Genomic DNA, 26,760 nt, shown 5'->3' with positions numbered 1-26,760 from the left:
CACCATATATACTTATTACATTATTACTGACTAGATTCCCTATGCTGTACTTTACATCCCTGTGACTAATTTTATAACTTCCAATTTGTACTTCTTAATCCTTTTATCTTTTTCATCTATCCTCCCAATCCTCCTTCCCATCTGGCAACCATAAGTGTGTTCTCTGTATCTACGAGTTTGTTTCTGTTTTGTTTTTTAGATTCCACACATAATTGAAATCATATGGTATTTGTCTTTCTGTGACTGACTTACTTCATGCTAGCCTCCAAATCCATTTTTGTTGTCCCAAATGGAGAGATTTTATTCTTCTTAATGGCTGTGTAATATTCCATTGTATATATGGCATTTATATATGTCTATCTGTATGTCTATGGATGGACACTTAGCTTCCACATCTTAGATGCTTATGTGCTTCCACATCCTAGATGTGCTTCCACATCTTAGCTATTGTAAATAATGCTGCAATTAATATAGAAATGCATATATCATTTTAAATTTGTATTTTGGGTTTCTTCATATAAGTATCCAGAATACCAAGAGGTGGAATTACTGGGACATATGGTAGTTCTATTTTTAGTTTACTGAGGAACCACCATACTATTTTCTTTTCTTTAAAAACATTTTTTAAATTAATTTCATAGAGAGGAAGGGACAGGGAGAGGTAGAAACATTAATGATGAGAGAATCATAGATTGGCTGCTTCCTGCACATCCCCTGCTGAAGATCAAGCTCCCAACCAGAAATATGCCCTGACTGGGAATTGAACCAGTGACCTCTTGGTTCATGGGTAGACACTCAACCACTGAGCAATACCAGCTGGCCCATACTGTTTTCTATAGTGGCTGCACCAATTTACAGTTCCACCAACAGTGCATGAGGGTTCCCTTTTCTTTAAAATATTGCCAACACTCATTTGTTGACTTATTGATGATAGGCATTCTGCCATATGTGAGGTGATATCCCATTGTGGTTTTAATTTGCATTTCTGTGATGATTAGTGACTCTGAACATCTTTTCATATATCTATTGCCCATTTGTATGTTCTACTAGTATTTGGAGAAATGTCTATTCATGTCCTCTGCCATTTTTAAAATCAGATTGTTTTTCTGGTGTTAAGTTGCATGAGTACCTTCTATATTTTGACATTAACCCCTTGTTGGATGCATTATTGGCAAATATTTTCTTCCATTCAATAAGTTTATGGTTTCCTTTATTGTGCAAAAATTTTTAGTTTGATGTAGTCCCAATTTTATTTCCCTTGCCTAAGGAGACATATCCAAAAAAAGTATTGCTAAGAGTGATGTAAAAGAGTTTACTGTTATGTTTCTTTCTAGGAATTTGTTGGTTTCTTACATCTTACATTTATTTCTTGAATGTAACTGTCCAGCTTTCCCAACACCATTTATTGAAGAGACTGTCTTTGCCTCATTGTATATTCTAGACTCCTTTGTCATATAGGCATTGTTTTACTTCTGGGGTCTCTAGTCTGTTCTATTGATCTATGTGTCTGTTTTTATGCCAGTGCCATGCTGTTTTATTACTATAGCCTTGTAGTATAGTTTGATATCAGGTACTGTGATACCTCCAACTTTGTTCTTCTTTCTTAAGATTTCTGTGGTTTTTCAGGGTCTTTTGTGATTCCATACAAATTTTAAAATGACTTGTTCTATTTCTGTAAAAATGCCTTTGGTATTTTGATAGGGATTGCATTGAATCTGTAGACTGCTTTGGGTAGTTTAGACATTTTAATGATGTTACTTCTTTCTATTTATGAACACAATGTATAGAATATGAGAATGATATGAGAATGTTCTAGGTAGATATAAAAATAAAAAACACATGGATTATAAATATTATATATGCAGGTACCATTGTAGAGCAAGATCTGAATTATGTTTTGGGTTGGGCAACTGAGAAGTTGAATTGAAATGATGATATTGTATTTGGAGTGTGACTTAGTTTGCTCAGGTTGCTGTAATAAAATACCGGAGACTGGGTGGCTTAAAACAACATTTATTTCTCACAATTCTGGAGGCTTGGAAGTTCAAGGTCAAGGCACTGGAAGCTCCAGTGTCTGGTAGGAACCTGCTTCCTGGTGTGTGGATATCTGTCTTCTCATTGTATCTTCATAAGGCACAGAGCACAAAAAGAACCAGGCCCTCCTCTGTCTCTTCTTATAAGGGTACTGATCCTATCATGTGGGCTTCACCCTCATGACCTATCTCCCTGGGCCCATCTCCAAATACCATCTCATAGGGGATTATGGTTTCAAGCTATAAATTTGGGGAGCAGGGACAACCATGCAGTCTATAACAGAAGGTCTTGAACAGAGAGTTTAGAGAGTGTGTTCTATTTTGAAACTGATTGTGGATGTTTTTTAAAAAACCAAATAGTAGGTAAAAAGTAATATGATTACAGAAGTACTGTAGCAGGATTAATGTGCTTTTGGATACAAGACCAATTAGTAAAAGGATTGAATAGACCTTGAACTAAGGATATGTGTTAAGAGTGATTATAAAACTCAGGAATGGGTTAATGAATACCCAAATTGGAGTCATGGCAATGGGAATGCCACTTAGGGGAGAGAATCAGGCATATATATGATGGCTGAATTCAGTTACTTACATTTGGTCACAGGTTAGAAACTTGACAGTGAATTTCTGCTGAATATTTTCTGAGGTGCAAAAACAGCTTTGTGATGTGGTAGTGAAATACGGTGGCTGTGGCCCCAGATGGTTCAGTTTGTTGCAGTTGTAAATCACCGTATAAATACCTGGCAACAGGAAACTGGTGTTAGACACAAATTGTGTAAAACTGAAACAGAGGACATATGGTATTATCAAGAAATAAATATAAACAATTTAACAGAAAGAGAATTTGGCACAAATATATTAATTGGAAGTTAATTCACCTGCATGGATCATCTACTATGTGCATATCTAATTATGCTGCCAGAGATTAACACTCACTTTAAAAAACTAACCATAAAATTTACACTTGACAGAGATATAGTTCTCTTCAATTTTATGGGTTTAATATATGAAGTCATTTTAAATGTTAGTGGCAAAATGCTGCAATTGGAAAACTATATTCTTATAAATTTTCACCAGAAAAAACTGGTTACTGGTAATTTTAAGATGTTATAGCCATTCCATTTTACCTGATATGAATATCATAGGACAGCAGAAGGTGGTAAACTTTTCCATAGCAAATATCTTGCTATCCTAAAATTCAGAAAATGCTATCTGTACTAATAAAAGGGTAATATGCAAATTGGTCACAATGCCCTCACGGTAACAACTGACCAGCAGGCTGTGTGGGGTGACCAGGCTGGCAGGGGGGGCAGTGAGGGGCAACCAGGCTGGCAGAGGGGGGCAGTGAGGGGCAACCAGGCCGGTGGAGGGGGGCAGTTGGGTGTGACCAGGCCGGCAGGGGAGGAAGATGGGGGTGACTAGGGTGGCGGAGGGGGGGAAGTTGGGGGTGACCAGGCTGACAGAGGGGGGCAGTTGGAGGTGACCAGGCTGGCAGAGGGGCAGTTAGGGGCGATCAGGCTGGCAGGCAGAGGTGGTTAGGGGCAATCAGGCAGCCAGGCAGGTGAGCAGTTAGGAGTCAGTGGTCCTGGATTGGAGAGGGTCCAGGCTGGGCTGAGGGGAACCCCCCCCCCCTCCCCCGCCCTGTGCATGAATTTTGTTCACCGGGCCTCTAGTAAATGCATAAATGTCAAAGTGTATATACTATACATTTTTTACTGTAATATTTAACCAATGTCTTTACTGCCATCAGTAGAGCACATATTTCAACTCTTAAATTGGAATCTAAAGTGATATAATTTCTGAATAGTTTAAACTGAAAATGAAGTGATGACATTTGTCTTAGGGGATAAATGAACAGGGTAGCGATGTGCACTAAATCTATGGACATGTGAATGTGCTCAGAATTGTATAATTTCTATCACCATGTACAACTTCCCTTATGAATAGCTCTGGAGGATCCCCATTGCTGGCTCATGAGGCTGTTAAAGACTAAAAATGGGGAAGGAGGGAAGGAGAGAGAGAGAGAGAGAGAGAGAGAGAGAGAGAACATTCCATGATATATCCTACAGAAGGGCTGAAGGTCAAGGGGTAAAGGGCTAGTTTTTATGCCTTAGTATGAACTTCCCTCTGAACTCCAACATTCTGGAGAGTAATAATATGGCTGTCTCTCTTCTCCCATTCATGTTTTTGCTTCATAATCCCTTTTCAGGGTTTGGAGGATGAGGCCAAGAATTTATTTTATTTTACTCTCAGGTTTTCTGTGAGCTTTGTAAGAAGACAGTTAAGAGGAAACAAAAAGTGAAGCCAACTTAAAGCTGGGTTGGGAAGGATGCCAAGCCTGGCTTTGGTGTCTTCTGACCTCTCATTTATTGATTTTCTATGATCCTTCAGTTTGTCTTTTTCCCAATATTTTTGGACTGAATTGTATCCCCATCAAATTCCTATGTTGAAGTCCTACGCTTCTGTATCTGAAAATGTGACGGCATCTGGAGATGGGCCTTTAAAGTGGTAAATAATGTAAAATGCAGTCATTAGGATGGGCTCTATAAAATTTGGTCTCATTATAAAAAAAATAAATTTGGATGCACAGAAAGAAGCACAAGAGGTGATATGTACACAGTGGGATGACCATGTAAAGAAGAAATAAGAGTTGACCATCTACAAGCCAAGAAGAGAGCCCTCACAGAAAACCAACCCTTGATTTTGGACTTCCAACCTCCAGAACTGTGAAAAAATAAAGTTCTGTTATTTAAGCCACTCAGGATATGGGATTTTGTTATGGTGGCCCTAGCATACTAATATACCAATGTTCTCATGAAACTTAAGATCCCCCTATGATTGCCTCATTTATGCCATCATTATCTTCCCACTAATGGAAAGTTATTCTGCTGGATATAAAGTGTTACTTCATTAAGCTAATTTATGGTAAAATAATCAGAGCACAGAGTTGTATCATTATCAAATTGCCTAATAGCATATATAATTTTTTTTGGAGAATTTTATACTACTTCCTTTAGCTTTTTCTTATTTTTTTAATTTAAATTCTTATTTTAAATTTAAATTCTTTATTGTTTAAAGTATACATATGTCTCCCTCTCTCGCCATTGATCTTTCCCTGGACACTCCCAGCTCCTAGGGCAAGTCCTCACTGCCCCAATGTCTGTGTCCATTGGTTATGCTTATATGCATTCATACAAGTCCTTTGGTTGATCTCTAATCTCCCCCCTTTCCCCTGCCTACTCTCTGAGGTTAAACAGTCTGTTCAGTATTACCTTATCTCTGGATCTATTTTTGTTCATCAGTTTATTTTGTTCATTATATCCCACATATGAGTGAGATCATGTGATATTTATCTTTCTCTGACTGGCTTATTTCACTTAGCATAATGCTCTCCAGTTCCATTCATGCTGCTGCAAATGGTAAAATTTCCTTCTTTATTATAGCAGAGTAGTATTCCATTGTGTAGATGTACCACAGTTTTCTAATCCACTCATCGGCTGATGGGCACTTAGGCTGTTTCCAAATCTTAGCTATGGTGAATTGTGCTGCTATGAACATGGGGTTGCATATATCCTTTCTGATTGGTGTTTCTAGTTTCTTGGGATATATTCCTAAAAGTGGGATTACTGGGTCAAATGGAAGTTCCATTTTTAGTTTTTTGAGGAAACTCCATACTGTTCTCCACAATGGCTGCACCAGTCTGCATTCCCACCAGCAGTGCACGAGGGTTCCTTTTTCTCCAAATCCTTGCCAGCACTTGTCAGTTGTTGATTTGTTGATGATAGCCATTCTGACAGGTGTGAGATGGTACCTCATTGTCGTTTTGATTTGCATCTCTCGGATAATTAGTGACTTTGTGCATGTTTTCATATGTCTCTTAGCCTTCCTTATGTCTTCTTTCGGAAATTATCTATTTAGGACCATTGCCCATTTTTTGATTGGGTTGTTTGTCTTCCTTTTGTTAAGTTGTATAAGTTCCCTGTAAATGTTGGAGATTAAACCCTTAACAGAGATAACGTTGGCAAATATGTATTCCCTTGCAGTGGGTTTTCTTGTTGTTTTGTTAATGGTTTCCTTTTCTATACAGAAGCTTTTATTTTGATGTAGTCCCATTTGTTTATTTTCTCTTTAGTTTCTATTGCCCTAGGAGTGTATCAGTGAAGATATTGCTTTGGCATATATCTGAGATTTTGCTGCCTGTGGATTTCTTTAATATTTTTATGGTTTCCCATCTTACATTTAAGTCCTTTATCCATTTTGAGTTTATTTTTTTTATGGTATAAGTTGGTGGTCCAGTTTCATTTTTTTGCATGTGTCTGACCAAATTTCCCAGCACCATTTATTGAAGAGACTGTCTTGCCTCCTTTGTCAAATATTAATTGAGCATAGTGGTTTGGGTCGATTTCTGGGTTCTCTATTGTATTCCATTGATCTATATGTCTGTTCTTGTGCCAGTACCAGGCAGTTTTGAGAACAGTGGCTTTGTAATACATCTTGATATCTGGTATTGAGATCCCTCCTACTTTGTTCTTCTTTCTCAGGATCACTGCAGCTATTTGGGGTCTTATTTTACTCCAGATGAATTTTTGGAGAGTTCTTTCTACATTTGTGAAACATGCTGTTGGTGTTATAAAGGGGAGTGCATTGAATCTATAGATTGCTTTGGGTAGTATGGACATTTTAATGATGTTGATTGTACCAATCCATGAACACGGTATGTTCTTCCATCTGTTTATGTCTTGCTCTATCTCTTTTTTCAACGTCCTCTAGTTTTTCTGAGTAGAGGTCTTTTACCTCCTTAGTTAAGTTTATTCCTAGGTATCTTTATTTTTTTGTGCAATGGTAAATAGGATTGTGTTTTTTAATCTCTCTTTCTGTAAGTTCACTATTGGTATATAAAAATGCCATAGATTTCTTGCCGTTAATTTTGTATCCTGCTACATTGCCAAATTCATTTATTAAGTCTAATAATTTTTTATGGAGTCTTTAGGATTTTTTTATGTACAGTGTCATGTCATCTGTGAATAATGACAATTTTACTTCTTTTCCAACTTGGATGCCTTTTATTTCTTCTTCTTATCTGATTGCTTTGGCTAGCACTTCCAGTACTATGTTGAACAGGAGTGGTGAAAGCGGGTATCCCTGTCTTGTTCCTGTTCTTAGGTGGAATGTTTTTAGTTTTTGCCCATTGAGTATGATGTTGGCTGTAGGTTTGTCATATAAAGCTTTTATTATGTTGAGGTGTGATCCTTCTATTCCCACTTTGCTGAGCGTTTTTGTCAGAAATGTGTGTTTGACTTTGTCAAATGCCGTTTCTGTATCAATTAATATGATTATGTGATTTTTGTCTCTCAATTTGTTTATGTGATGTATCACGTTTATTGATTTGCAGATATTGTTCCAGCCTTGCATCCCTGGAATAAATCCCACTTGGTCATGGTGTATGATCTTTCTAATGTAATTCTGGATCCGGTTTGTTAGAATTTTGTTGAGGATTTTAGCATCTATGTTTATCATGGATATTGGCTTGTAATTCTCTTTCTTTTTGGTGTCTTTATCTGGTTTTGGGATTAGGGCAATGCTGGCTTCATAGAAAGAGCTTGGAAGTGTGCCTTCCTCTTGAATTTTTTGGAATAATCTGAGAAGGATTGGTTTTAGTTCTTCTTTGAGTGTTCAGTAAAACTCCCCTGTGAAGCCATCTTGTCCAGGGCTTTTGTTTGTCGGAAGCTTTTTGATTACTGTTTCAATTTCATCAGTAGTTATTGGCCTATTCAGGTTTTTTGATTCTTCCTTATTGAGTTTTGGAAGCTTGTGTTTTACTAGGAATGTGTCCATTTCTTCGAGATTGTCCAGTTTGTTGTTATAGAGTTGTTCATAGTATTTTTTTTACAATCCTTTGTATATTAGTGGGGTCAGTTGTTACTTCACCTCTTTCATTTCTGATTTTGTTTATTTGGGTTCTCTCTCTTTGTTTCTTGGTGCGTTTGTCTAGAGGTTCATCAATCTTGTTTATCCTTTCAAAGAACCAGCTCTTGGTTTCATTGATTTTTGTTGTTGTTGTTGTTGTTTTTTTTTTTGTCTCTATATAATTTATTTCTGCTCTGATCTTTATTATTTCCTTCCTTCTGCTCATTCTGGGCTTTTCTTGTTGCTCTCTTTCTAATTCTTTAAGTTGCAAGGTTTGATAATTTATTACCAGTTTCTCTTGTTTTTTTGAGGTAGGCCTGTAGAGCTATGAACTTCCCTCTTAGTACTGCTTTCATTGTGTCCCATAGATTTTGGATTGTTGTGTTTTCATTGTCATTTGTTTTCAGGATGCTTTTTATTTTTTCTTTGATCTCTTTGGTAACTCAATCATTGTTTAATAGCCTGCTATTTAGCCTCCAAGTGTTTGATTTTTTCCCCCTTGTTTTTAGTGTAGTTGATTTCTAGTTTTATGCCATTGTGATCTGAGAAGATCCTTGTTATGATTTCTATCCTCTTGAATTTGAAGAGACTTTGCCTGTGTCCTAATTTGTGGTCTATCTTTGAAAATGTCCTGTGTGCACTGGAGAAGAATGTATATTTTGTAGCTTTGGAGTGAAATATTCTGAAGATGTCAATTAAGTCCATCTGATCTATTGAGTCATTTAGGATTGATGTTTCTTTGCTGATTTTTTGTTTAGAGGATTTATCCAGTGTTATCAGTGGGGTATTAAAGTCCCCATACTATGACTGTATTGCTATCAATCTCTCCCTTGATATCTCCCAGAAGTTGTTTTATGTATTTGGGTGCTCCTGTATTTGGTGCATATATGTTTACCAGAGTTATATCTTCTTGTTGAATTGCTTCCCTTAGTATTATGAAGTGGCCTTCCTTATCTCTTGTTATGGCCTTTACTTAGTCCTAAGTATTTTTCACCACACACTCTTCCTTTTATGACAAACCATCAGAGAACTGTGGATATAAATCAGGTTGCTTTGGCTTTTCATGTTATTACTTTTACTGAACTGTATTTTGATGTTTGCCATTAGACTATATCAAATATCTGATTGAAACTCACTGTTGTATTTCTTGTAATAGTATCATGTAAGGTCATCATTCTCAACATCTCACAATGTCTCCTTGGAGAGGACCATCAAGTGATCTTGAAGGATTTGATGGATTGCACTTTGTGTCCATGGCCTTCTCTGGTTTCCTTTTATTTTCCCCAACAGTTCTCTTCTCTTAAACTCATATATTACTTATTTGTTTATTTATGCACATTTAAAATAATATCTATTTTATTAATTTAAAAATATTGCTTTGACTATATTTTAGAAAGAGGTTTTAGTTCAAAGTATTTACATGCATTTTACCATCAATATCTTTATAATCAACTAGAGGCCCAGTGCATAAAATTCATGCATGGAGTAGGGGGGGGTCCCTCAGCCCAGCCTGCATTCTCTCGCAATCTGGGACCCATCGGGGGATGTCTGACTACCAGTTTAAGCATGATCTGGCCTAAACTGGCAGTCGGACATCCCTCTCACAATCCAGGATTGCTGGCTCCTAACAGCTTACCTGCCTGCCTGCCTGATTGCCCCTAACCACCTCTGCCTGCCTGCCTGCCCGATCACCCCTAACTGCTCACCTGCTTGCCTGAACACCCCTAACTACCTCTGCCTCAGTCCCCGCCACAGTGGCTTCATTTGGAAGGACATCCAGAAGGTCATTTGACTGTCCAGTCTAATTAGCATATTACGCTTTTATTATTATAGATAAGCAGTTTTTCAGAGAATGTCCAGAGAGTGTGAGTATGAATTATTAGTCTAAATCCAGTTTTTACTACAGTACCTTATCATTTTCAACCCATAGATCTAGCAACATTCAGTGAGGGACACCACATCTTATCAGGATTAACCCAACAGAGTCTCTTAATTTACATTAACATGAAATTTACATATTGGTGGGGCAGCAGAGCTGAAATATGTAGTAATCCTATTTGAGACCAGCAAATGAAAGTTCACTAAGTGTAAGCACCCTAAGCTTACACAGCTCAATGCCACTAGCTGCTCAATAGCAGGGCTATGTGCTGTTTCTCCACCCTGTTAATGCTTGAAGATTGGGTCTCCATACAGAGGCTCTCAAATGCTCTTTGTGAAACAGCTGTACCAGATCCAACCCATAGTTATGGGCTAGCAACTCACTGGAAATCCAAAATCATCTATCCCTATAAGTCAAGTAATGGAACAATGCAGATGCCCACCTATGTGGCATAATACCCTGACTCAAGAAATATGGGATAGTGTAGTGAGTATATTAATAGGAGAGTAGAGTATATGGAGTTCATGTTTAATCTTAGGCTGCTGGAGATATGATGATTTCATCTTCACATCCATTTAAATTTTTTTTGAGATATGCCCTTAATAATTCCATGTATGACGTCATTAGGAAAGTCGTCCTATGCTAGACATATTCATTCACATTAGGAAGCTGGTGCTCTCATATGTTCTATTGGCATATATCCATAATCTCTAGAAGTAACCACTTGCTATATTGCTTATCTTAGTTTTAATTTTTATCAAATTATATGTTTATCAAATTATAGACAGACAAATAGTTTTTACAAGACTTGTGAAAACCTGCAGTCTATGTCCCCCTACTCTTACTTTTGGTGGATTATTTTGGGATATAGTTCTATGTCTCTTAAATCACAAACTTTATTACCACTCAGTTTATCAGTTTATCAGTTTAAGCATCACCTGTTGACTTCCAGCCATGGAACCTGCAGCTTTAGCTCTCACCATTCCTGTTCTCCAGTGCACATGTGCCACTTTCCAGCCCACATCTTCTCAATAGAGTTTCACACATTGAAAGTTGAGCCATGTAGTGAACCTTATTCATTTTGCTTTTCTTGCATGCCTTTATGTTTTCTCTGGAGGTCATAATTGTCTGAATCTTCTCTCAAGGTGTTGAGATACATCAGATGTTCTATCAGTTTCATCTTCCTAAAGAAATCTCTTCAGAAGAGTTTTCTGCCCTACTCCAGTCTGAATTGTTTCCTGCTTTCTGGGGCAAAGCTGTTATAGAAACTTCTTTCACCATCATCTGGGAATCCCCCCCCCCCCCTACCTCTCTCTAGTGAGGATGCAGTTTTCTATTTCTTATCTTCCTCTTTCTTGGCTTACACCTTCATTTTAGTGAAGCTCATCCTCCTATAGATTTCTGAGAAGGGGGAGAAACTTTCAAAATGCTGCATGTCCAAAATGGTCTTTACCTTCAAATTTGATTTTGAATTTGGCTGGTTACATACTTCCTTCCTTCAGTATTTTAGAGTTATTGCTATATATCCTTAAAGTTCCAGTTGTGGCTCTTTAAGGATGATGATATTGTTTGTATGTAACCTTTTTTTTCCTGTTCTTTTTGTCACCAGAGCACTGAAATTTTATGCTAATACTAGTGGCCCAGTGCATGAAATTTGTGCATGGGGGGGGGTGTCTCTCAGCCTGGCCTGCATCCTCTCCAATCTGAGACCCCTGTGAGATCGGGCCTAAACTGGCAGTCGGACAACCCCCTCGCAATCCGGGACTGATGGCTCCTAACCACTAACCTGCCTGCCTGCTTGATCACCCCTAACCACTCTGCCTGCTGGCCTGATTGCCCCCAACTGCATCCCCTCGCCAACCTGATCACCCCCAACTGCCCTCCCCTCCTGACCTGATCACCACTAACCACCTCTGCCTCAGCCCCACCACCATGGTTTTGTCCGGAAGGACTTCTGAAAGGTCTTATGGTCTAATTAGCATATTACCCTTTTATTAATATAGATAGGATATGACATACTGCCATAACTATAACATATCTACCAGTATTACTCTATGAGAATACATACTTCATGCGATAGGAAGGCATCTAATACATTACATTGTATATGTTGTAAGTAGTAGGAAATACTGTATTCATAGCAATAATATACACCCTGTGACTTCCCTCCCATTATTTGAACATTTCCTGGCCCCTAATGTATTTTTTTTTTTTTTTTGTCATTCAGTGTAACTTTACTGTTTATTGCACATGATTTGAGGTCTTTAATTTCTAACCACCAAAGATTCAAAGGACTATTTTTTCCATGAAGTTTAACATTAACATCAGGGAATTCATATATTCATGTGTTTTTTTGTAAACATCTGAATTATTCACATTGTCATAGATCCTGAACTCATAAGCATGTACCATGCACAGGCTGGCAGCAAGCCAGGAAGCCACTCTGCAAGCAAACAGATACTCTGCAAAAGGAGAAAAGTCATGGCACAACATTTAATGTCCAATCTGAGTCACCTCAGAATGTTATATATATTGACTTCTTAATTCATATAGTATCGGGAACTTAACCGCTTGGTTGGTGATGGGGTTGACCTGGTTTCAGGAGGATTATTCCTGAAATAATTAAGGAAAGGAAGGCTCAGTCTTTTCTTGGTTGTTTGTTCCTCCCCAGCACCTTCATCTTTCTTCTCATCCTCAGCTTCTCGGGCATCTTCTCCTTCACCTTCACCTCCTTCTTCTTCCTCCTTTGCATCCTCAAATTCTTCCTTGGCACCTTCTTCCTCATCCTCTCCTTCCTCTTCGTCAGCCACTTTCTTCTCCTTCTCCTCCTCTTCAGCTTCTCCTTCAGAGGGGGGGTTCATCCTTAGCTTCCTAATGGTCTCCTCCACCTTGATCTGCTCCTCCTGGACGTTGCTGGTGTATTAAGAAGGGAATGAGCTAGTGGACATCAAGTAGGAGCTGGTCTTTAAACCACCGTAGGCAGATGGACCAAAGACCTGGGAACTCTGGGTGTAGCCACTGCCTATGCTTCCCATGCTGGTGAAACTGAGCTGGGTCTCCTCACCTTCCAAGAGTTTCCTGTAAGCTGCAATGTCAATGTCCAAAGCCACATTGAGGAGGGCCTGGTATTCTTTTAAATATTGTGCCATTTCACTCTCTGTAGTTCTCAACTCATTTTCTAATTTGTTGATTGTGTCCTGCATAGCACTAACGTCAGCTTTCTGCTTATCCTCCAGCTCTTGCAGCTGCTTTCCCAGAGCTTAGTTCATGCCCCAGCATGCTTTGATCTCCAGGGTCTTGGCCTTGAGCAGGCGGCGGCTTTCAGACACCTAGTCCTTGGCGGCGTGCACCCCGTAAGTGTTCTTGGCAGTGCTCTTGGTCAGCGTGGTGAGCAGCTCTTGTACCATTCTTCTGCATTCTGCATGTTCTTGGCAGCCAGCTTCTCCTACTAGGCGCCCATGTCCTTGAGCGCTGCAGAGAGGTTGGACTTGGAGAACATGTCCATCTCCACAGAGATCTGAGCTACTGGATCTGCACCTGCAGCTCGGCGATCTCCTCTTCATGCACCTTCTTCAGAAAGGCGATTTAGTCCATCAGGCTGTTGATGCACTTTTCAAGTTCCGCTCCAGCAAGAGCCACCTCGTCTGCACCTTTGTGTGCCTCTATCAGCCAGCCCTCTGTGTCATCATGGTTCAGCACCTCTTCCTGGTAGCATGCCTGCAGGTTGCTCCCAGTCCCTTCCAAGCCCTGGTGCCTGCTAACTGCCCACTTGCCCTCTCCTCGCCAGGGACCGGCGCAGTGGGCCGGGGCACAGGCATCCCATTTTCATTAAAATGTTCAACCCTAGCCTGCTCCACCTGTGTACACAGGGTAGACAGTGATTCCAGAGACCCTGGCCACCCCTGCCTACCTGGGTCCCCGATGGCGGCCTCAACCCAGCATGCAGCGTCAGGCTCATCCCCCAGGCCTGCCCGGTTACCAATGGCTGCTTCGACCCCGCTGGCAGCATCAGGCACTTCCCACATGGCCTGCCTGGTCCCCGATGGTGACCTGGACCCTGCAGGTGGCGACAGGCGTTGCCATGCCTGCCCAACCCCGATGGCTGCCTGGACCCCATGGGCAGGGTCTGGTGCTGCCCACCAGGCGTGCCGGTTACCAATGGCTGCCTGGACCCTGTAGGCGGCATCCAGCACTGTCCGCCTGGACTACCTGACCCAGATGGCAGCCTGGACCCCGCAGGTGGCATCAGGCACTGCCCGCCAGGACTGCCCTGTCCGTGATGGCTGCCTGGACCCCATGGGCGGTGTCAGGCACTGCCCCTAAGGCCTGCCCAGTTACCAATGGCTGCTTGGACCCCGCAGGCGGTGTCAGGCACTGTCTGCCAGGCCTACCCGCACCCCAATGGTGACCTGGACCCCGCAGGTGGCATCAGGTGCTGCCCACCAGGCCTGTTCTGTCCCTGATGGCAGCCAGGCCTGCCTGGTCCCCAATGGCGGCGGCATCAGGCGCTGCCCGCCATGCCTGCCTGGTCCCCGATGGTGACCTGGACCCCGCGGGTGGTGTCAGGCACTGTCTGCCTGGCCTACCCGCACCCCAATGGCAACCTGGACCCCGCAGGTGGTGACTGGCATTGTCTGCCATGCCTGCCCGACCCTGATGGCTGCCTTGACCCAGTTGGTGGCATCAGGCACTGCCTGCCCGGCCTGTCCGGTCCTGATGGTGGCCTGGACCCCACGGGAGGTGTGAGGGCTTCACACACGGCCTACCGATCCCTGATGGTGGCCTGGACACTGCAGCGCCATCAGACACAGCCTGCCTCTTCTGCATATGCAAATTTACCCTCCATCTTTGTTGGCTTAATTTGCATATCACTCCTGATTGGCTGTGGTTGTAGTGAAGGTACGGTCAATTAGCATTTTCCTCTTTTATTAGTATAGACTATAGGCCCAGTGCATGAAATTTGTGCACGGGGAGGGGTGCCCCTTAACCCAGCCTGTACCCTCTCCAATCCAGGACCTTTCAAGGGATGCCAGACTGCCAGCAGTTGGACATACCTCTCACAATCCTGGACTGCTGGCTCCTAACCTCTCACAGGCCTGCCTGCCTGATCGCCCCTAACTACCCCCTACTGCCAGCCTGATTACCCCTAACCGCCTCTGCCTGCTGGCCTGATTGCCCCCAACTTCCCCCCCTGCTGACCTGGTCACGCCACGCAGCCTGCTGCTCGGTCGTTTTGCCGCCCCTCACTAACCCTCCTGCCGGCCTGGTCACCCCACACAGCCTGCTGCTTGGTCATTTGGTTGCCCCTCACTAACCTCCCTGCCAGCCTGGTGGCCCCAAGTAGCCTGTTCAGTTGTCTGTTCGGTTGTGATGGTTGCTTAGGCTTTTATATAGATAGATACTTTAGTGTAGTATAGTTTGTTTAATCTACTGCCCTGCATTTTTTCAATCTGAAAAAGCATAACATTCCTTTTAATTCTGAGACATTTTTGAAAAATATCTTGTTTTCTTTCTTCATTTTCTGCATTTCTTTTTTAAACGAAGATCTAAATGTTTATTAATGACTATAGAATGTAAAATTACAGAGTTTGCTATGTAATTTTTATTATTCAAATATTAGACCTACTGAACTAGTTGTTCTAATAATTTTTGTAAATGTTCTTTTTTTGTCCTTTTGCTCTTCTTTATGAGAATTTTACTCAATTTTATCTTTCAACACTTCTACTGAGTTTTTCACTTCTGTAATTATATGTTTAATTTCAAAGAGCTCTTTTGTCACTTTTTTTGTTGTTTTGGGAATGCTCCTAAACAGCACTGTTTCAGTCTTTATGGATGCAATAGATTATTTTTTTATCTCTTAAATATAGTAATGATTTTTGCATTTTATTTTCTTTGTGTAGTTTCCCCCAGGTTGTTATCTTTTACATGAGAGGCTTTACTCAGATGTTGGTAATTTTATTTGCTGCTCCCATTTAACAGTAGGGGCCCAAAAAGCCATTTAAAAGATCTGAGGTGAAGTTTGGGTTTGTGCACCCTGAGTTTTAATGTAGGTGATATGGTTGGATCTTTTTTGAGTGAATCTCCAGTGTTAGTGTCTTCCAAGTCTTTCCTCTTAAGTAGTCAGACTCTCCAAAGAAGACCCTTTGAAACTTCTACATGGAAGTAGTAGGTCTAGCAATTGATGATGTTTTGAGACTTGAGTAGAAAGAGTGGATAGGGGTCTAAGAATCCAGTAAACATTTAGTGCTTAATCTCTCTATTCTTGGTATTATACTTCTCAACTATTTTTGGTACCTCTCCAAAATTAGAGACTCTGTCTTTTCTCTAATAAGCCATACTGCTTGTTTTAGGATATATTTTTAAATAATAAAAAATATGTTTTTATTGATTTTTTTAGAGTGAGAGAAAGGAAAGGAGAGAGAGAGAGAGAGAGAGAGAGAGAGAGAGAGAGAGAGAGAGAGAGAGAAACATCAATGTGAGAGAGAAACGTCCATTGGTTCCCTCCTTCACACACCTCAGTGGGAAATAGAACCCACAACCTGGGTATGTGTCTTGACCAGGAATGGAACCAGCAACCTTTTGGTTCATGGGATGACACTATAACCAACTGAGCCACACTAGCCAGGGTTTGAATCATCATAATTAAAGTTGACTGGTGCCAGGAATTCCTAAGCCTTTGGAGGATTCTGTTGAATTAATTAGATTTATTTTTGGCATTATCCTCTACTGTTTTCCACGTAGTTTATGCTATTACAACTAGTCTATCTATTCTAAAATTTTGCTGTTATTACCACCTGTTCTTCCATCTTCTCTTATGTCTTAAAGTCTCTGTTCTATTATTTTAGAGAAGAAAGCAAATTTCTTTTCGAGAAGAAAGCAAATTTGTGTGCTCAATTTTCCACTCTAATATTAGAAATGTCAATATTTATTTGTTATATATTACTCTCATATAATATTGTATATATTTCTGTATGATACCTTTAATTCATTTTTAAGAGGTGAAAATGGGATACAATAAATAGACTACCTCAATTAGAGTTCTAGATGTGTCTAAACTCTTCATCATATAAAGCTAATCTTTTGGTTTAGTACTACATTATGAAAATGTGAATTTTTACTAATTTAATTCTTTGAGACTCCTCTTATTTCCAGGTTTTTGAAGCACATACCAAGACCTCCTTTTATGTATCCCCAATGGCAACAGTTCCTACTTCATTCATCCTGGAGCTGACTTTCCTAAAGTACGTGTCTATGTGCCTAGTGGCACTTCATTTTTAGTCAGGAAAATTGACTTTTCTTCTGGATAAAATGCAGGGAGTGGAGTGAAAGTATACTTTAGATTTGGTTGTGCCAAAAGATAACTTTGAGATATTAGCTGTTTTGAAACAGTAGGAATTTGGTTGCATTAGGAAATGACATGAGTTTAGTTGATTTTTAAAAAGCCCTTTTTAAGTGTGCTGTCACTAACTACCAGAGGTCTGGTCTTTCTCTTAGCGTTCTGTGTGGGGAGGTTCCCCACCCCCCTTTATTAATTAAGGTATTATAATGTGTTCTTATCTCCTCATTGTCCCCCCACCCCCTCTGCTCCTGCCCTCACGCCCCTGTTGTCTGTGTCCGTTGGTTATGCTTATGCATGCATACAAGTCCTTTGGTTGATCTCTCCCCCTCCCCCCCCACCCTTCCCTGCCTTCCCTCTGAGTTTTGAGGGTCTGATTGATGATTCTCTGTCTCTGGATCTCTGTTTTTGTTCTTTAGTTTATGTTGTTCATTATATTCCACAAATGAGTGAGATAATGTGATATTTATCTTTCTCTGACTGGCTTATTTCGCTTAGCATAATGCTCTCCAGGTCTATCCATGCTATTGCAAATGGTAGGAGTTCCTTCCTTTTTACAGCAGCGTAGTATTCCATTGTGTAGATGTACCATGGTTTCTAATCCACTCATCTGCTGATGGGCACTTAGGCTGTTTCCAAATCTTAGCTATGGTGAATTGTGCTATGAACATAGGAGTGCATATATCCTTTCTGATTGGTATTTCTAGTTTCTTGGGACATATTCCTAGAAGTGGGTGTGTGCAGAGGTTTGAGATGAATGACACGTCTGTGCAGTGATGTGCATATTGTGCTGAACAGTCTCAGGACGGTCAAGTGTTAGGAAACTTCCTAGAGATGCTCCATATTAAAGCAAAAGAAAAATATTTTCTGAGAAGTTCATCTTCAATCATGACTGACCCTCTAGTGGTTTTGTTTCATTAAAGATAATGTATATAAAGGCATTTTTTAAGCAGAAAGCACCACACATTTTTTTTCTTTTCTTACATTTATTATTTTCTATGCTGAACTTTGAAACATGTTCTAATTTATGTACGTTATGTTAAAAAGCTACATTTGGAAAAGGAAATGAAAAAGTGTTTTACTTAATAGGTTCCGGATTCAATCAGTTCTCTAAAATTCTGCTTTTAAGATACGTGGTGGTCCAGACGCCTATCGGCATCTGCATCAAAGTGAACATGGACAAGTTAGAAAAAGCAGGAAACATGCATCTGGGCTTTCAGATCTCCTTGCATCTGAAATGTGAGTTTTTGAATGAAAGAAACTTAGCAGACAAATTTTTATCCACAAGTACCAAACAATGAATCAAGATGAACACAAACATTTAAGATTTTGCAACATTTATCTGGGCAGCAGTTATTTGGATAAACAATCACCACCAGCGGGTGTCCTGGAGGGATGAAATAACTTCAACATCCTATATATGGTATTTGTTAGCTTTAATGGAATCCTTCTAGTGAGGGCCTAGTGGTATTTATTTAAGTTTAATTTCAATCTTCCAGTTACTAATAACGCTGAGCATCCTTCATGCACTTACTAACCATCTAAATATTTTCTTCAGTGAAGTATCTGTTCAAATGTTTTACTCATTATTTTTTGACTATTTGTTTATCTTCTACTTATTGATTATAAGAGTTCTTTATATATTCCAGATACAGTCCTTTATAAGATGTATGTTTATATTTTCTCCTAGTTTGTGGCTTGTCTTTACATTTTCTTATCAGTGTTTTTTGAAGAGTAAAATATTTTAATTTTGATAAAGTTCACAATCTTTTAAAAGACTTTTGTTTTCTATTTTAAAAATCTTTGCCTAATGCAAGGTCACTATCAAGTTTTTCCCCCCCTACAAGTGTTATATTTTATATTTAGGCCATGACCCATTTTTTAATTAATTTTTGCATATGGTATGAGGTAAAGTTTGAGCTGCATAATTTTCAGCACATGAATATTCCAATTCAGTGGGGGAAATGATAGTCTTTTATTTATTTTTAAAAATTTATCTTTATTATTGAAAATATTACAGATGTCCTCCTCCCCTTTTTTTTCCTCATCCTACACTCACCCTTCCAGGCCTTCACCACACTATTATCTGTGTCCATGGGCTATGCATATATGTTTCCCAGTAGGGATAGTCTTTTGAATGAATCAACTAATTCATTTATGGTCAGAGAATCAGGATGATGAGTTTTTGAGGTAAAGTACATTCACCTGTGAAAGAATACATACAGCAGCATAAGGCGGTGTGCCAAAGCACTGTACTGGAGTCATACTCCTGGATAAAAATCTGGATGTATATCTCTATGCTTTACATGTAAATTATATACATATATATATAAAATATATTTTCTTTAAAGTATCCATCTGTCTGCTCCTTGATTAGAATATGGTTTAACTGTGTGACCTTGAGGATATAACCTAACCTATCTGTACTTCAAATTCCCCATCAACAATGTGAGGATCAAAATAATATCTGCCTCATAGAGTTCTTAAAGGAGTGAAACAAATAATGTACAGAAAGCACTCAAATATTAGACATTATTATGAGCACCTGTTCCTTTCCAGTGAATGTCATAAGCAACTAGCTCACCCAAACAGGAACAAGTAAGTCTTCATAGGATCATTCAAAATCATGTTCTTGCCTCATCTGTTCCCTCGGAGCAATAAGAATGTCAGCACAGATATCTAGTTACTTTCCTGTGATTAACAATTCTGGAAGTGGTTCTTCTATCTCAGTAGTTTACAAAGACATTGAAAATGATTAATTGAGAATGACTCAACTCACATCATGAAATTAATTATATACAGATTATTAAGCAGTTCACTTAAGCATAAACAGTTAAAAATGATATCTAGATAAATTTATCCCTCCTTCACATTTATTACCAATTATTTTTCCAGAGGCTTTGTGAAAACACTCTGCCACTACTGCTAAGGATATTGTCCTTCAAATTTTTAATCCATGTCCATTTTCTCACTGTCCTTGTTGCCATAGTCCATCGATTCACTTGTATATTCCATGCTGGGACAATACCTGCTAATCTAATCTGTTTCATGCTAGCATTGTCACTCTCTTGATTTAAATTTACTAAAGTTACAAGGATTATATACTAAGATTACAAGGATTTCTAAGAACCATCTTCTCATTTGTTATTATAGACATTTAAGCCACTTCTCCCATTTTTGCTAAGGTGTAGTCTGTAGCCATCTATTACAAAATATCTCCTTTACATATTGCTCTACAGTGAGGAGCTTTGCAGAACCTCCTGGACAGGACCAGCCACATCCTTTGTAGGACAAAGTGTAAAATGAAAATAGGTAGTTCTTTGTGCAAAAATTATTAAAACTTTCAAGATCATGACAACAGAGCATTAAACCAAGAGGAGCTTTCTAAATGGGCTCTGTGCAGCAAACCAAGTTGCACACCATCAAGTTGGCCTTGATACTGGATTTTGTTGGGAAGGAAAGAACACCCGCATGGGTGCTTCTTGAAAGTATCTGATCTATTGCTTAGAAAACTCAACTTGTTCATTACATTTTCTGCTGTATTATTTTATGTTTCATCTGCCATCTTCCCAACCCCAGTGGTAGCACAGTAATTGAACATCTACTTTTTGCCTTAATGGTTTTTGTGGTTTAATAATTTCATACACATTTGTATGTTTTCTCATTACAAGAGAAGACAAGGTAAGCCCCGTGATGCTGATGATAAATATGCATCAAACTGAAGACTCTTGTGTTTTGCAATATACAGAGAGAGCTAACGGGACACAATCTCTACACTACTATGTTACTTTTATGTACCAGATTCGACTACCGGATTTGAATTACTTATTCTTTATGAACCATTCCCTTCCTTCCTTCTTTTTTTCTTTTCTCCTTCCTTATTCTTTTTTTTTTAAATATATATATTATTGATTTTTTACAGAGAGGAAGGGAGAAGGATAGAGAGTAAGAAACATCAATGAGAGAGAAATATTGATCAGCTGCCTCCTGAACACCCCCCACTGGGGATGTGCCCACAACCAAGGTACATGCCCTTGACCGGAATCGAACCTGGGACCTTTCAGTCCGCAGGCCGACGCTCTATCCACTGAGCCAAACCGGTTTCGGCCCTCCTTCCTTATTCTATCTATCTATCTTTCTTTCTTTCTTTCTTTCTTTCTTTCTTTCTTTCTTTCTTTCTTTCTTTCTTTCTTTCATCTATCTATCTATCTATCTATCTATCTATCTATCTATCTATCATCTATCTATCATCTATTATCTATCTATCTATCTATCTATCTATCTATCTATCATCTATCTATCTATCTATCTATCTATCATCTATCTATCTATCTATCTATCTATCTATCTATCTATCTCTCTATCATCTATCTATCTATCTATCTATCTATCTATCTATCTATCTATCTATCTATCTATCATCTATCTATCTATGTATCTATATATCAATCATCTATTATCCATCTATTATCTATTTTGGTGGTGGAAGATGGTGACACTGTGCTAGGCCTTAGGAATTCATTAGCTTCACAGTATACTGAAGGGGAGCAAAAATAAAATAGAACATATTAAATCTGTGGGAACATAAATGAGAGGTACAGAATCTAACCAAGGGGTCTCTGGGAATTCCTTTGGGAGGAGGTGACTTCTGAGATAAGACTTAATGGATAAAGTGGAATTAACCAGGAGAAAACTGTGCTCCAGATAGGAGGAATGGTATACACAATGTGAACTTATTCTTTTTAAAGTTCCATAGTCAGTTTTGGTGTAGATCTAGGGTTGAAAAAAATTTAATTTAGAATTGCTTAATTAATTAAGAAAATCTAGATAAGGAAGCAGAGAGACCAGAATAATATAATCTCTTCATCTTTGCCTGTTGTCTGACCTATGCCTGCATCCCAGTTTCTCAATACATTCTGGTGAATTTTGCCTTTTGTCTTTGACTTTATATGGGAACTAACTCAACCATGTGGCTTTTGTGTTTTGTGGTTATGACAACTATCAGAGGAGCCTGATAATATACTGAGACTATATTGAGACACCCTTTATTTTCCAAAGTCTGATTAATGGTTTTCTCTTTGAAAGCTACATGTTGGCCATTTATCAGTGATTTTATTATCCGTATCAGGGTTTGTTCCTTGCCTGTTTTCTCTCAGTCTAATCTTGTAAGAGAATAATTTGAGATATTTAGTTTAGGTGAATTGTTCTAGGTCACATTAGCTTATAAATAATAGAGTCTGGATTAGAACCCCAATGCTCTGAGTACAAGATCATATTTCTTTCTAGTCTGTTTCAATAAAATTTAGAGACATTATTCATATTTTTTTTGTCTTTTGAACTACTTTATTCATCCTAATTCTATTTGTTGGCCATCAACAGACAGAAGCAATTTGTGGGGAAGAGGAGGGCTTTGGTAGTCATGGTAACCAGTCTTCAAAGATGGCCCCTGCACTTCCTCCACTCCTACACTGTATGCCACTCCTTACAGCTGTGCCTCAACTTACAATGGGATTATGTCCAGCTATATTCATCTTAAATTGAAAATACCATAAATCAAAAATATATTTAACACACCTAATCTAACAATCAGCATAGCTTCATCTAGTCTATTTTAGTGTGCTCAGAATACTTATATTGGCCTACAGTTACACAATTATCTTGAGTTTCATTCTCAAGAGTAATTGCCTACCTCTTCTTCTTTTCACCAGCAGCAGGAAACACAGAGAGGTGTTTGGTAGACATGATGGAATGTAAAAACAGAAAACACAACACCCCACAATGCTGACAATACAGTGCACTGTAGAGTATCGGTTGTTTATCCTCCTGATTGTGTGGCTGACTGGAAGCCGTGGCTGACTGCCACGGGCCAGCGTCATGAGAGGGTACTGCAATGCATATTCCTAGCCCAGTAAAAGATCAAAATTCCAAGTACAGTTTTTGCTGAATGCATATTACTTTTGCACCATCATAAAGTAAAAAATAGTAAGTTGAACCATTGTAAGTTAGGGAGCATTTGTATACCCCCTGTCTTTGAAAGTGAGCTGTTTTGGTGACCATCTGATCTATAGAATGTTTTAGTACTTGTGAGTCCAGGACTTAAAAGGATGGATATTTGTCATTCCTGTCCTCTTGAAACACACACTCTTGTGATGTTCCTTCTGAAAATCTATCAGCCGCTTGCTATCTGAGGTGCTTTGGTCTATAGCCCAAGATAAATTCCCAGTGGACAGTCAGTACCAACTGCCAGCATGAGCGTGAACCGTCTTGGATGTTCCAGTGTGGTGAGCTGCCAGACAACTGCAGACCAATACCCAATGGAACAGAAGAACCATCTAGTCAACCTACAGAAACATGAGTGATACTAACATTGCTGTTATAAGCCACTACATTTTGAGGTGATTTATTACACAGCAATGGATAAATAGCCTCAAAATGTGATTTATTCTCTATAACAAGGCTTATATCTTCTTTCAATATTTTGAATAATGAAAGCAATATGTGAAAAGCAATAAATCTCCTTTGACTTGCTGGATAGACCAGTTTATTATATTAAAGTAACAATGATCTCTGCTACAATAGAGTATTTCTGAGAATTATTTTTAATGATCAGAAGTCTAGCTATTCTGAGCAGAGCCAAAATGAAAATGACAGTGGAGTTTAAAAAGCCTCATTAATTTGAGGAGAGTACATGATCTAGAAGCAAAGGAACTTGGATCAACTTTCTGAATATCCTTTTGTGACTTTTAAGAAAACATACTCATTGTTTAATGTTTGAGACTTGAATATGAGCTAAAGTGCCTAAAGAAATTAGCCCTCTATGGGCCAAGACACAGAAGAAGAGTGAAATGGTAGGGCCTAATAGACATCAGGAGATATTTCATGCTGGGGAACTCTGCACGAGTCTTTAACCTTTTGTACTCAGATGTCGAGTGTGACTCGACACGGTTAGCATTAGAATAAAGGAATCGAGAAAAAAGCAAGCGAGTGCAAAGGGTTATTAAGGTTAGGAAAATGGAACAGTGGTACTGTTTCAGAAATATGTTTTCTTTAATTTATGATGGAAAATATTTTTCAAATCAGAAATTGGGGCATCTGCTTGACAGATTTATATGAAATTATGGAGACAATGGGACAGAATGATCAGGAAAAAAATCCTAAAGGCATAGACATACAGAAGGCAATGTAGGTAATAAAAATAAAATTTAAATAATATTTATCATGTACCAGGTAGTATCCTAAGTGTCAGGAAATAACTTATTAAATAGTTACTTATTTAATAGGTCCTATGTTAATCCCTATTTATCTAATGAGGAAATTGAGGCACAGTCTTTTAGGTGGCAGAATAAGGTGTGAAGTCAGCCTTATTCTAGAATCATACACTTTACTACTATATTACACTGCTTCTAAGTACAATGTACAGGTTAAGTATAAAAGGGGGATGGCTATAAGTCTTAAGTACTGAGAAGGAATAATCATGGCTAATACAAGCTGATCACATATACAATATTTTTGGAGTTTTACTAAAGTGCAACTAAGATATCACCTGCCAATCTGACTCCCAACTTCTCTAAAAACACTGATGACAAACTTGAAACTACTGTCTAGAAAGTGGCCCCCATGACAAGCTCACTGGTTACATAGGGATGTTAAGCAAGGAGAATGTTCAGATAGCATTGCCACTACCTTCAAAGAACTGGCTAATAGTATAGGTCCACACTCATGACCCCATCAGCTCAAGATCCCATGAGGAACACAAGTTGTTCTTTGTGAAAATTCAATGCGTTGCTACCCCTTCCTCATTTTTGACACATTGCACTTGTAATGTGTCAAAAATGAGGAAGAAGTGAGGCTTTAACCCGAGTGTCTGATAATCAGTTTCAGTGTACCCTGATTGTCAAGGACAATACAAAGATCTTCTCAACTACTTCTGTACAATAATAGCAGGCTGCTAGCATGCATCAGGACTCTGAAGAGAGAACACAGGGTATTGTATGTAAATACCACCTTCTTTAGACAAAAATTATTTGTTAACCTATTATTTTTTCTTTAGTATTTGAAAGTTATATGTCACTCCATGACCTTGAGGATACTATGCCACTAGCTAGTGTTACTATAGTCAGAATTGGAGGCCACATCCAGTTGAATCCCAATAAGTTGAACACAAGGAAGATAACATTACACAATCAAAGTTAAATATAAGATCAACACAGGAAGGACCAAGTAAATTCAAATTTACCTAATGGAAATGGGACTGTTAACCAACTTTATATTAAAAAGAAAGCATCTATTAAAATAAAATATTTATAGAGGAGATTTTTAAAAATCAAATGGGAGTTAGTCATCCTGGAAGCACAGAAAGAAATGAGGAATTGTTGATGTGAAATTGGACACAGCTATATGCACAATGAAAGAGAAAAGAATTCTCAGCTATTGGAGCAGGAGTATTTCTGGGATGATGACAAGACCATCCTTATTTGGGCATAGATACAAGAAATAGAGGGAGTGAATTTTCAGTATTTCTGATCCTCATTGGCGGTATTAATCCCTGATGGAAACCCTACATGTGACTATAATTGACTGGGGACATTAAATAATCATAACCCCTCTTATTTTGACATTGTTATAGGCAAGCAAACATCTGGTTATGATTTGATTTCATATGTGTGTCTGCATTGGAAAGGCTGTAAACTGATGACCCAGAGGCCAAATTCAAACCAAAAATTCTTTATGCAATTAAAGTAAGTGTTCATAATAGTTGCAAATATATAAAAATTGGAAAACTAGTTTGGAGCTTATCTTACTTCCTCTCCAAATAGAGAAAGTTTTTTAGGGGATTAGGTTTAAATTTGTAGATGGTAGCTACTGACTGGAGATGAATAGCAGCTGCTCCCTTTAAATAGGATATTTATATTCTATTTTACCAGAATCTTCACCATTCCTGTGATATTGCACCCAGCTGTTCACCAACTTAACTGCCAGCCCCTGTAGACTTTTTGAGTTTTTATCTTTTGAGCATAAAGGGAAACTTTCTGATTACATAAAAATAAATTCTTGAAATCTTTGATCATTCCCCATGGCTAATGAATAAAGGGATGCATATCTCACTTTCTATGCAGCTTGGCTATGATGATAATGAGGACCTAAATGGTGCACAGAATTTTCTATTTCTCGTTGTTAAATTTTAAATGATCATCCCTGTGATTACTTTAATATTAGGTAACTTTGATTTAGTGAGATTCTGCTCTAAGAACTTAATTTTTCCTGGGCATGGGGAGAGCAAGGCTGACCTATCTAGACAGGACTTCAAATCTCAGGACATGGAGAATAAGGCACTCCTGCTTGTGTATTCTAGATGACACAACTGCCACTTCTTCTGATTTTTGTAGAGGAAAACAGCGATTCTGAATGAAGAATCACTAGAAATCTGGTTCTGTGTAGCTCATCACTCAGTTGGCTGTGTGGCCATAAACAAACGCCCTAATATGCCTTGGTTTCAAGTTGTTTATCAAGGAAATGAAAAAGAGTTGAACTGAAATATCTCTAAATTTCATTCTGCTTTGGCATTATATAACTCAACTATATGTGCTCTTACATTCTGGAGCTCA

The sequence above is a fragment of the Eptesicus fuscus genome, chromosome 3 (genome assembly GCF_027574615.1).
Source record: "Eptesicus fuscus isolate TK198812 chromosome 3, DD_ASM_mEF_20220401, whole genome shotgun sequence".
Classification (NCBI taxonomy): Eukaryota; Metazoa; Chordata; class Mammalia; order Chiroptera; family Vespertilionidae; genus Eptesicus; species Eptesicus fuscus.
This window is presented reverse-complemented; position numbering follows the sequence as displayed.